The sequence below is a fragment of the Kogia breviceps genome, chromosome 14 (genome assembly GCF_026419965.1).
Source record: "Kogia breviceps isolate mKogBre1 chromosome 14, mKogBre1 haplotype 1, whole genome shotgun sequence".
Taxonomy (NCBI): Eukaryota; Metazoa; Chordata; class Mammalia; order Artiodactyla; family Physeteridae; genus Kogia; species Kogia breviceps.
Genome location: NC_081323.1, coordinates 55,361,851 through 55,371,933, shown reverse-complemented (window position 1 = coordinate 55,371,933; position 10,083 = coordinate 55,361,851). Strand labels below are relative to the sequence as shown.

Genomic DNA, 10,083 nt, shown 5'->3' with positions numbered 1-10,083 from the left:
GGGCTCGTCCGGGATTTGAACCCGGGACCTCTCGCACCCTAAGCGAGAATCATACCCCTAGACCAACGAGCCACACAAACCATACTCTTTGGCTCTCTTCTAAGACTTCTTGGCGTCCCGGATGTGGAACAAGGAGGGCAGTGAAGTGGTGTTGGGAGGAGGTTCCAATTTCAGACCCGCCGGGAAGTGATGAACTCAAAGACCAGTGAGTGAGGCAAGGACCCCAGAGATCCCCATGCCCACAAAGAGGGGAGCGGCCCCTGCACCCTACCCCCCGGCCCAAATCTGGTGGATGCAGAGCTCAGACAACAATGAGCCCACAGGCCAGGAAGGGCCGGCGGCGATCGTGCGTCACCGCCCGGCCCTCAGGTCACTTAGCAAACACTCCTCGCAGCCGGGAGCACGCTTGCGGCCGCGCTGGGGTAAAAGCCAACAGGGAATTCCGGGTCCGGCGGGGCAGCGTTGAGTGCCTTTTTTAAAAAAAAAAATTTATATACAGCAGGTTCTTTTTTTTTTTTTTTTCCTTTTTTTTTGCGCTACGCGGGCCTCTCACTGTTGTGGCTTCTCCCGTTGCGGAGCACAGGTTCCGGACGCGTAGGCTCAGCGGCCATGGCTCATAGGCCCAGCCGCTCCGCGGCATGTGGGATTTTCCCGGACCGGGGCACGAACCCTTGTTCTCTGAATCGGCAGGCGGACTCGCAACCACTGCGCCACCCGGAAAGCCCAGCACGTTCTTATTAGTTATCTATTTTATACATATTAGTGTATATATGTCAATCCCAATCTCCCAATTCATCCCACCACCACCACCACCCCACCCCTCTGCCACTTTCCCCCCTTGGTGTTCATACGTTTGTTCTCTACATCTGTGTCTCTATTTCTGCCCTGCATTGAGTGCCTTTTGATGGCAGGTCACAGGAAAGCCTTGCTTGGAAAAGCCGCTCCTCCAGGTGTGGTATCCTGGTTACTAGTCGCTACCTGCTGAGTTTCTCAGGACTCCAAACAAAAAGGTCCAAACCAGAAAAACAGTTCGCCCAACGTGGGGCTCGAACCCACGACCCTGAGATTAAGAGTCTCATGCTCTACCGACTGAGCTAGCCGGGCACTTGAAAGCCAATTCTATCGTTGTACATATTCATGGGGGGTAACGTGAAGGTGATGGGACCTAGAATAGTTAATGACTTAGACGAGGGCACCAGGGGCGGGTCAGCGGCCAAAGCTTCCTGGGCCTCACAGGGGGTTCCCCGCCACAGGTTCCACTCGCCACCGACGCTCCCTGCTGCAACAAGGGTGCTTCTAGTCCAGGACTTCCCTCACCACCCAGCAGCGAGGGAAACCGGTCTGGCCCCTGTGCCCGCCCGGCCCACCTGACGTCGGGTGTAGGGAGAAGTAGCTGGGCGTAGGGGGACGGAGGGAACGGCGCCAAGGGTGAAAACCTAGGGCGAGATGTACCACAGTTAGTTTGAAGATTGACCCCTTGAGGGACCTCTGGATTATTTCCAGTTTTTTTGGCTGTTACAAGTAAAACAGCTATAAACACTCGTGTACAGGTTTTTGTGTGAACATAGTCTTCATTTTTCTGAGGTAAATACCCAAATTGCTGGGTCATGTGGTAGTTACATGTTTAGGATTCTTTGGGCTGCATTGGGTATTCGTTACTGCGCACGGGCTTTCTCTAGTTGCAGAGAGCGGGGGCTACTCTTCTTTGCAGTGGGTGGCTTATTGCAGTGGCTTCTCTTGTTGCGGAGCACAGGCTCTAGGCACGCAGACTTCAGTAGTTGTGGCACATGGGCTCAGTAGTTGTGGCGCACGGGCTTAGCTGCTCCGCGACATGTGGGATCTTTCCGGACCAGGGTTCACACCCATGTCCCTTGCATTGGCAGGCTGATTCTTAACCACTGCGCCACCAGGGAAGCCCCACATGTGTGGTGACCCACTGTCTCCAATAAAATGTTCAGTAGAAGTAGAGAGTGTCAGCATCCTTGTTGCATTTCTAACCCTCAAAGAGAATGTTTTCAAGGTTTCACCACAAATATGAAATTTGCTGCAGTATTTTGTAGATAATTCGAGAAGTTATGGGTATTACTTTCTTTGGCTAATTTACTAAGAATTTTAAAAATCATGAATGAAAGTTGGATTGTATCAGATACTTTCCTCTGAATTTATTGAATACATTTACCAATTTTCTCATGTCAAATCAACCTTGCATTCCCTAGGATAAATTCAACTCGGCCGTGGCATATTATTCTTTTTACATCTCATAAGATTTGGTTGGCTAATATTTTAAGATTTTATATTTATTTTCATGAGCAAGATTATGTGCTTTTAAATGTCTTTTTCTTGCTGTCCATGGTTAGTTTGTTATCAGAATAGCGCTAGCCTCATAAAATGTGTTCAGAGGTTCCCTCTTCTATGCAAGATTTTGTGTGAGACTAAAATTTTATTTCTTGAATGTTTGTTAGCGTGCTCCACTGATGCCATCTGGGTCAAGAATTTTCATTGGAGGGTAATATTTGACTACTAATTCACTTTATTAGTTTTAAGATCATTTACCTTTTTATTCCAGTTTGATTCCATTAAGGCATGTTTTATATTTCAAAAAATTATATATTTTTTCTAAATTTTTACAAAGTTGTTTAGAATATGCTTTTATTATCTTCTTAAATTATGCAATAACTGTAAAGTCATTCCTTGATATAGGTTATGTGTGTCTTCTGTCATTATTTCTTAACCAGTTTTTGCAGAGTTTTATCAATAACATTAGCTTTTTCCAAGACCTGCCTTCCAAGATTTGTCATTAATCTCTATTGTATGCCTGTTTTCAACTTCATTATGGTCATCTCTTCATCATTTCTTCCCTTGTTCTAATTTATCTGGGTTTATTTTTGCTGTACTTTTTCTAACTTCTTGTCATTAGCTTTCAACCTGTCTTCTCTATTATACACATCTAAGGCTATCAACTTCCCTCTAGGGGCTTTCCTGGTGGTGCAGTGGTTGAGAGTCTGCCTGCCAATGCAGGGGACACAGGTTCGTGCCCTGGTCTGAGAAGATCCCACATGCCCCGGAGCAACTAGGCCCATGAGTCACAACTACTGAGCCTGAGTATCTGGAGCCTGTGCTCCGCAACAAGAGAGGCTGCAATAGTGAGAGGCTGCAATAGTGAGAGGCCCGCGCACCGTGATGAAGTTGTGCAACTAGAGAAAGCCCCCGCACAGAAACGAAGACACAGCCAAAAATAAATTAATTAATTAATTAAAAAATTTTCCCTCTACTGCTTTAGCCATGTCTTAAAAGTTTTGGTATGTAGTATTTTCATCATCATTTATTTCTAAGTATTTTCTAAATCCCATTGTAATTTCCCCCTTAACCTATGGAATTTTTAGAAGAGTATTGCTTAATTTGTAATCATATTGGGATATTTTAGGGTTTTTTTGTTTCTTGTATTATTTATTTTGACCTAATTTTAGTTTACCATTTCTCTCATCTTTTTAAACCAACTGTTAATACATCTATTGAGTTTTGTTTCATTTTTTGCATACTTTTATTTTTAGAAAAATTTAGTTCTGTTTCATTCTTCTAAAGCATTTTACAGAGCTCCTGTTCTCAAATATATTTTCATTATTGTCTTTCATGTCTTTATACATGGTAGAGGTAGTTGTGTTATAGTCTGTGTCTGATAATCTTAGCATCTGAAATCTTTCCAGTTTTATTTCCATTGTCTATTGTTCATTGGTTGTTGCTCATGGTGCCTCGTTACCTTGTTATTTTTCATTGTGAGTAGCCCATTTTCCTTGTGTGGGGAATCCTGTGGGATGTAGAATAAAAGTGTATTTCTCTACGGAAAATTGTTTACTTCTGCTCGGGGCTCAAGGACTTACCAGTCATGGGTCACTTTATTTTTTTTATTTTTTTTTATGGGTCACTTTAAACTAAATTTTCTACTTGATTTCCCCCCACCCCAGTTGGTCCTCAAGTTCCCAGCATTGGATTATTCATGATCCTTGGTTTATGGCACACAAACTCACCATCCCAAACAAAAAGGAAGACCCTCTGCCACCCATTTCTCTGCTTCCTCCTCTCCAGCGTAACCATCCTTAAGATCCTATGAGAGGCAAATGCTCTTGGCACCCCATGGCACTCTTCTTCCCAGCACAAGCTGAAGGCGTCGGCCAGCAAGCACTTGAGACCCCACGGGGGTGGTGGGGGAGACTTTTCCTGGGCCAGTTTGCCCGGGGAAGTGGGAAAGGCTGGAGGAGTTAACCTCCCTCCAGATTTCCTCTCACTCCCGAGTACTTTGAGGAAAGGTGCCTTCCCACTGAGCACTGTTTTGTAGGAATTTGGAGCCTGGAGCCATCCCCACCTCAGGGTTCTGCACAACAGATGTCTACCCCTGGTGGACATGTTCTTGAACATGTTTTGTTAGGCTTACTCACAGGTCCAAGATACTCTCTGATAGTGGTAAGGTGTGTGTTGTCCCGAATCCGTTGCTTGACGTTATTGAGCTGGCAGGACATGGGGAGGGGGTGTAAACACGTGTGATAATAACCTCAGACCAATAACACACCCATTATTGTTCTTCAGATGCTTGGATTTTGAATTTTCCCGTGATAGCAGGTCCTGGTGCTTGGTGTCTGGGCTCCTGGTGTCCACCTCTTGCGCCTCGCGAAGGTGGCCCCCTGAGCTGCAGAACAGGGCGGAGGGGACACGGCTCCTGGCGGGCGCTGGGGTCCAGGGCCACGGTAAGCAAGAATCATACCCCTAGGCCAACGAGCCACCCGACCTGCAGCCTTTGGCTCTCCCCTATGACGCTGTGACACCCCGGGGGTGGGACCGACAAGGCCAATGAAGTGGCTCGAAGAAGAGACTCCAATTTCAGACCCACCGGGAAGTGTAGAGTTCCAGGACCCATGGGCAGGGAGAAAACCCAGCGCTCCCTGTGCCGACAAAGTAGGCAGCAGCCCTTGCGCTGCCCCCAATGCGGTGGTCCCCGCCGCCTCTCCTCCGCTCTTGGACGACAAAGAGCCCCTGGCCAGGAAGGGCGGCCGGCCTTAAGTCCCCGCGCCGCTCTTCGGTCACTTTGCAGGCCTCCTCGCAGCCGCGAGCGCGCTGGGGATCCGCGAGGCCAAAGCCGGCGAGGAGCTCCTGGCCGCGCGGGGCAGGAGGACTGCTCAAGAGCCGGAGGGGGCGCGCGAAGGGTCCTTGGGCCGCGATCGCCGGGACGCTCGCTTTGGAAAAAGTCGAACCCCCAAGTATTGGCCCCCAGTAATTGCTCACCAAACCCCTGCGGAGTGCACGGAGGAAACGGCCACCACCGCCTCTGCCTCCCCGCGCTTCGGTGAGATCAAAACCAAGAAAGCGAGCACGTGGGGCCTCCAACCTGCGAGGCTGACTTTGAGATTCGTTTTGTTCTACCGACTGAATCAGCCGGCCAGCTACGGTCCTGGCCTCGGATGTCCTAGGATGGCCTGGCGGGTGTGGGGGGGGGACGGGGCGGAAGGGGCGCGGTCCCTAGAGGGAGGCGGGTTAGCCCACCAACCAGACCCCACTCCTGGGCGGGTCACGATGCCCCTCGCAGCTCACCAGGGGGAGGAGGAGGAGGTTCCTCCGGTCCTGTTGGGCAGTAAGAGGACGCTGCCCTCAGAACAGCGAGAGCCACGTCCAGGAGTCGGGGATCGGGTTCTGGGGTACACTCTGCAGTCGGTGTGTCCTTTCCAGATGTTCAACCATTCCCCCAGCCCTCTGGATCCATGGCGCCATTTCTTCGCTCTCTCATCTGGGAAGCCCCGGGGCCAAGCGCAGGACCCAACACTGAAGTTCTGCCCAGGGAAGCCCGGGAGTCTGTCTCTCTCTCTCTCCCTCCCTCTCCCCACCACTAAAACGCAACTTTAAGTAAGAGTAGGGCTCACCTGCGACTTGAGCAGTGACCATCCCGAGCCATAAGACCTATACCCCTAAAGCAACCAATAATGCACTTTCCTTCGCTGTTTGCCAGAGTCATCTCCTTTGCGCGCCGATCCCACTCTCAGAGGAAGCCGGCTGCATCTCCCCGATGCCTCCACTGGTCCATCTTCCGTCCTCTGCTGAAAGAAAAATAGAGGGCGCGGCTGGGATTTGAACCCGGGACTTCTCACACCTAAAGCGAGAATCATACCCCTCAATCAACGAGCCACCACATCAGTCCTTTTCTTTTCTCTCTCAGCCCTTCTATAGGTGATTTATGTGAAGCTCGCCCCGATAGCTCAGTTGTTAGCGTGCGCACCTGTAAATCCGACTCTGTGGGTTCGTGGGTTCGCAGCCGCTGTCAGATTTCAGATCGAGGGTTAGATTATCTGCTCCACGTGCGGCGGGAGCCAGAGGAAGACCGCGCTGCTGCAGCCCTCCGTTCTCAGGAGGCCCCTGAAACCACGGCTTTCCTGTTACACATGGAAGCAGGAGACTCACAGCCCTGTTCCAGGGTGAACAGCTCGCCCGCAAGTGGACCCACACGGGACCACCCACATGGGACCAATCGGGGGTATCTACTCCTGGGCCTCGTGAGAGAGGGAGGCAAAACAGACACTGGAACTACTGAACAGCCCTATATTCCTCTACTTGATCGACACCTGGATCAAATTCTCCCTCAACGGAGCAGTGTCTCTGAGCGAGAGGAGGAGGAGGTTTGGTGGAATGGTTCATTGGTCCAGGGGTATGATTCTCGATTAGGTGCAAGAGGGTCAAATTCCTGGAGGAGCCCAGGTTTTCACACTTTCTTGTATTTTAAATGGGGACAGTTTTCCCCGAGGAGGAAAACCCTTGTCGGCCTTAAAGGGCATTGGTTCTTGCCCTGTCCTGGGAGTCTAGAAGGTGCCATGAGAGGCCCCACCTGCTACAAGGAGCAGACAACTCCGAGGGCAGGACCCAGCCGGGATTCCTCCGGTGAGCAGGAATTTGTGTGTTTCAGCTCACCGTGCCTCCAACAGGGCACATTTTAGTTGGGAGTGGACAGCTGGGAGCAGAAAACCAACTCACGTGGGACAGGAAACCACAATAGGCGCCAAAAAGTCCGCCCAACGTGGGACTTGAGCCCACGACCCTGAGATTAAGGGTCTCATGCTCTACTGACTGAGCTAGCAGGGCAAATGTAACTGCTAACTGTGGCCAAGTTTTCAAATTTGACTGGCTGTGGACCATTCCCAAATGACTGGATGAGGCAGGTCCCGGGGTCAGCGCGGACATGGAGTCCCCTCAGGGCATTCTGTGGGTCTAGACTGCCTGGAATCTTCGGCGTCTACAGGCCAGGGAGCAGCTGTGCCGGGTTGGGGGTGAGGCACCTCACTGACCAACGGACGGACAGACGAACGGCCGGCGGCTCAGCAGCCGCCGGAAGCCCTGCGGCATGGACAGAACCTGAGGCCAGGGGAGTTGGGTGCGCCAGCTTGAGTTGGCGCCAGGGATGTGGGAACCCAGCCTCTTCCTCAGAGCGATGAAAAGCAGGCCTGACCCGTGGATTCCTCCTGCCCTTGAAATATTTTGCTGAACCCTGACTCTGAGTCCAGCTGGATCACCTGGTGGGAGCAAGCCCTTAGGATCCAGAGCTAGGGGCTGCCAATCTAGGACAAGACTGTTCAGGTTCCTGCCCAAAGGGGTAGGGAGGAGTGTGAGGTGGGGAGGCAAGAGGGGCCCCGGGAACTGGGAGGGGGCCTCAGGGAGAAAACCTGGGCTTCCACCAGCCCAGAGTTGCCCTGCTCAGGGAGGTGGCTGAGGTGGCCTGGGGTGGCCTGGGGTGGGCAGACAGGCCGGAAACTCAGGCAGGAGTCTTGAGGCACTGTTCTAAATGTTTTACCAAAACATTAAGTAACTTAAGATCCCAACCAAATCTTTGAGACATGAGCTGCTATTATCCCCACTTTACAGATGGGTAAACTGAGGTCCTTGAGAGCCCAGGCTTTGTGGGTCCAGATCTGTGAAGTCCAGATGAGGAATAGAGGAGCCTGGTCCTGCAACCCTCCCTCAAGCCTAAAAGAACTGCCCAGGATTTGTGTCCTTGACCTTCCACACTTACGGGGAGGCTCAAGACCCCAGACCACAAGCCACTTGACCGTGGAGATTTCCCAGTTCAGGATCTCTCCAGGAAGCACAGAATTCTCCTGAAACTGAGGCTCAGGGATGGAGTCTGTGCATGGAAGTATGGATGCACGGGTCAGGGACATGGGTCAGCCCACAGTGTCCCCAAATGAGACCTGGACAACGAGGGGGGAGGGCAGGGCTCCGGCTCCAGGGCCCTCTCTCTTCACTTTCTCCTGTCTCAACCCCTTTGCTCTCCATCATAATGTAAGGCACCTAGAATCAGGGCCCACCATTCCACCCACACCACAAAAGTGTCATGAGTGCAAGGGAAGGTCTTGTCCAGGATTTGAATCCAGGGCTTCTCACTCCTAAAGCTAGACATATACCCCTAGAAATCCATCAAGGTCAGTTAATTCCCCTGCCTCTCTTCCTTCCTTGGAAGTGGTGTTGCTCCTTGTTAGGTGGGGACTGTATTGTCCATTCTTCTGACAACCATTGGCTGAGCCAGGCCTTGAGCTGAGGCTGGGGATACACTGAGTACCAACTTGCCCACAGAACCACAGTGACAGCAGGATGGTGAATGGCAACAGGGTCTCCTGGATGCTGGGAGGAGTCCCTGGAGAGAAGCATCTTAGGGCTGGGGCAGGGAAGGTGGGTGCAGCCGGTGTGGGGCTGCCTGCATTTGAGAGGGGAGGATAGAAATTGGCCCCTAAAATAAGATAGCATCTGGCCCCTGATGCTGGGGTCAGGTTTAATTTTAAACATGTATATTCCTTATTCCTATACTATTCTCTCTGTCACCTGGGCTCCCAGCCTCCTCTGTCCACCCGTGCAGGGGCCAGGGTGTTGCAAAGGGCTCCCCAGGCGGGCCCAGCTCTCTCCTGTGGGTCTGAACACAACATGTCTGGAAAAGGCCAGGAGGCCACATCTTGGGGTGTCCTATGCGTTATTTTATTTTGTGGATTCCAGGTTGTTCTGGGCTCCACAATGAGATAGTAATATTTACTCATGCTGGGAGCCCAAGAGTATCTGGGTGGAGGCCTCAGTTAAACCCTAAGGTCCAGAGCCATAAAAGGCAGGTCCAAGGTGCGGTACAGACCACGTCCCTGAGATAAGAGCCTCAGTTCAGCAACCCCCCCTGCATCCACAGCGGCAGCAGCCTTAGGCACTGCCTAAGGGAGTAAGGGGGTGTTTTAAGAGGAAGGCAGAGCCTGGTGCCCTGGAGGCAGGTAGACCAGGGAGGGTCCTCAGCTCCTTCCACCTAATTCCCATGCCTTGGGGGCCTCCAGAGACCAGGATACAGGTGTGGGTCCCTACCAGGCTTCAGGCTCTGGCCCAGGGCTGTCGGGAGGAGCAGACTGGTTGAGTTCCTTGGGCTCTGGGGTCAGGGCTGCTCTGAGGCCCTTTGCTTGCAGAGACAGAGGCAGCAGTGGAGGAGGCTGAGGGTGGTTTGAAATCCAAACCTGTTCCTCTGCTAGGAGCAGGAGTGTGACCACAGATCCTCAGTCAAAGGGCAATGGGATGTTAGGACCCTGCCTCCTGCGTGGGTGTCCCTGTCCAACCTGGCCTCTTTTCCTCTCGATCCCCAGGTTTGGTTGCTTTCTCCTCCAGCACCCTCACTTGGAGCATTCCCTGCGGTAAGACAACCCTACCACCCACCCATAGAGAGGGGTAGAATGTGAATCTCCTTTAGTGTGAGGATGTAGGGGGCCCTATCGACCCACACAAAGCCAACTCAAGGGTATGAGTGAGGCAGGGAGACCCCAGTCAGTAGGGGAGCAGATGCTAGACCACCCCATAGGGTGGGGACCCCTCCAGGCCTGGCTCTGCCTTTCCATGTTTAAGCCACACCCCTTCCCCTCCCCCACCTCAAATGTCTCCTCTGTGGGAAAATCACACCCCAAAACGGGGTTCCTTCTTCCTCCTCATAGAATGAGGAGACTAGGATTTTGTGTTTTCTCGGGAAGATCTCTCCAAACAGCCTTCGGAGATGTTGAAAGCCTGGGCGGGAGACAAGGGTCCCTAAAATAGGAGATT

General features: G+C 51.9%; 3 non-coding genes across 3 annotated transcripts; all 3 read right to left on the bottom strand.

Annotated features, from left to right (window-relative positions):
• Positions 1-72, bottom strand: TRNAP-AGG (transfer RNA proline (anticodon AGG)). The gene has a single exon. It is a non-coding gene; the product is annotated as a tRNA-Pro (tRNA).
• Positions 73-1,031: 959 nt separating this feature from the next.
• Positions 1,032-1,104, bottom strand: TRNAK-CUU (transfer RNA lysine (anticodon CUU)). The gene has a single exon. It is a non-coding gene; the product is annotated as a tRNA-Lys (tRNA).
• Positions 1,105-7,043: 5,939 nt separating this feature from the next.
• TRNAK-CUU (transfer RNA lysine (anticodon CUU)) lies at positions 7,044-7,116 on the bottom strand. The gene has a single exon. It is a non-coding gene; the product is annotated as a tRNA-Lys (tRNA).
• Positions 7,117-10,083: the final 2,967 nt, after the last annotated feature.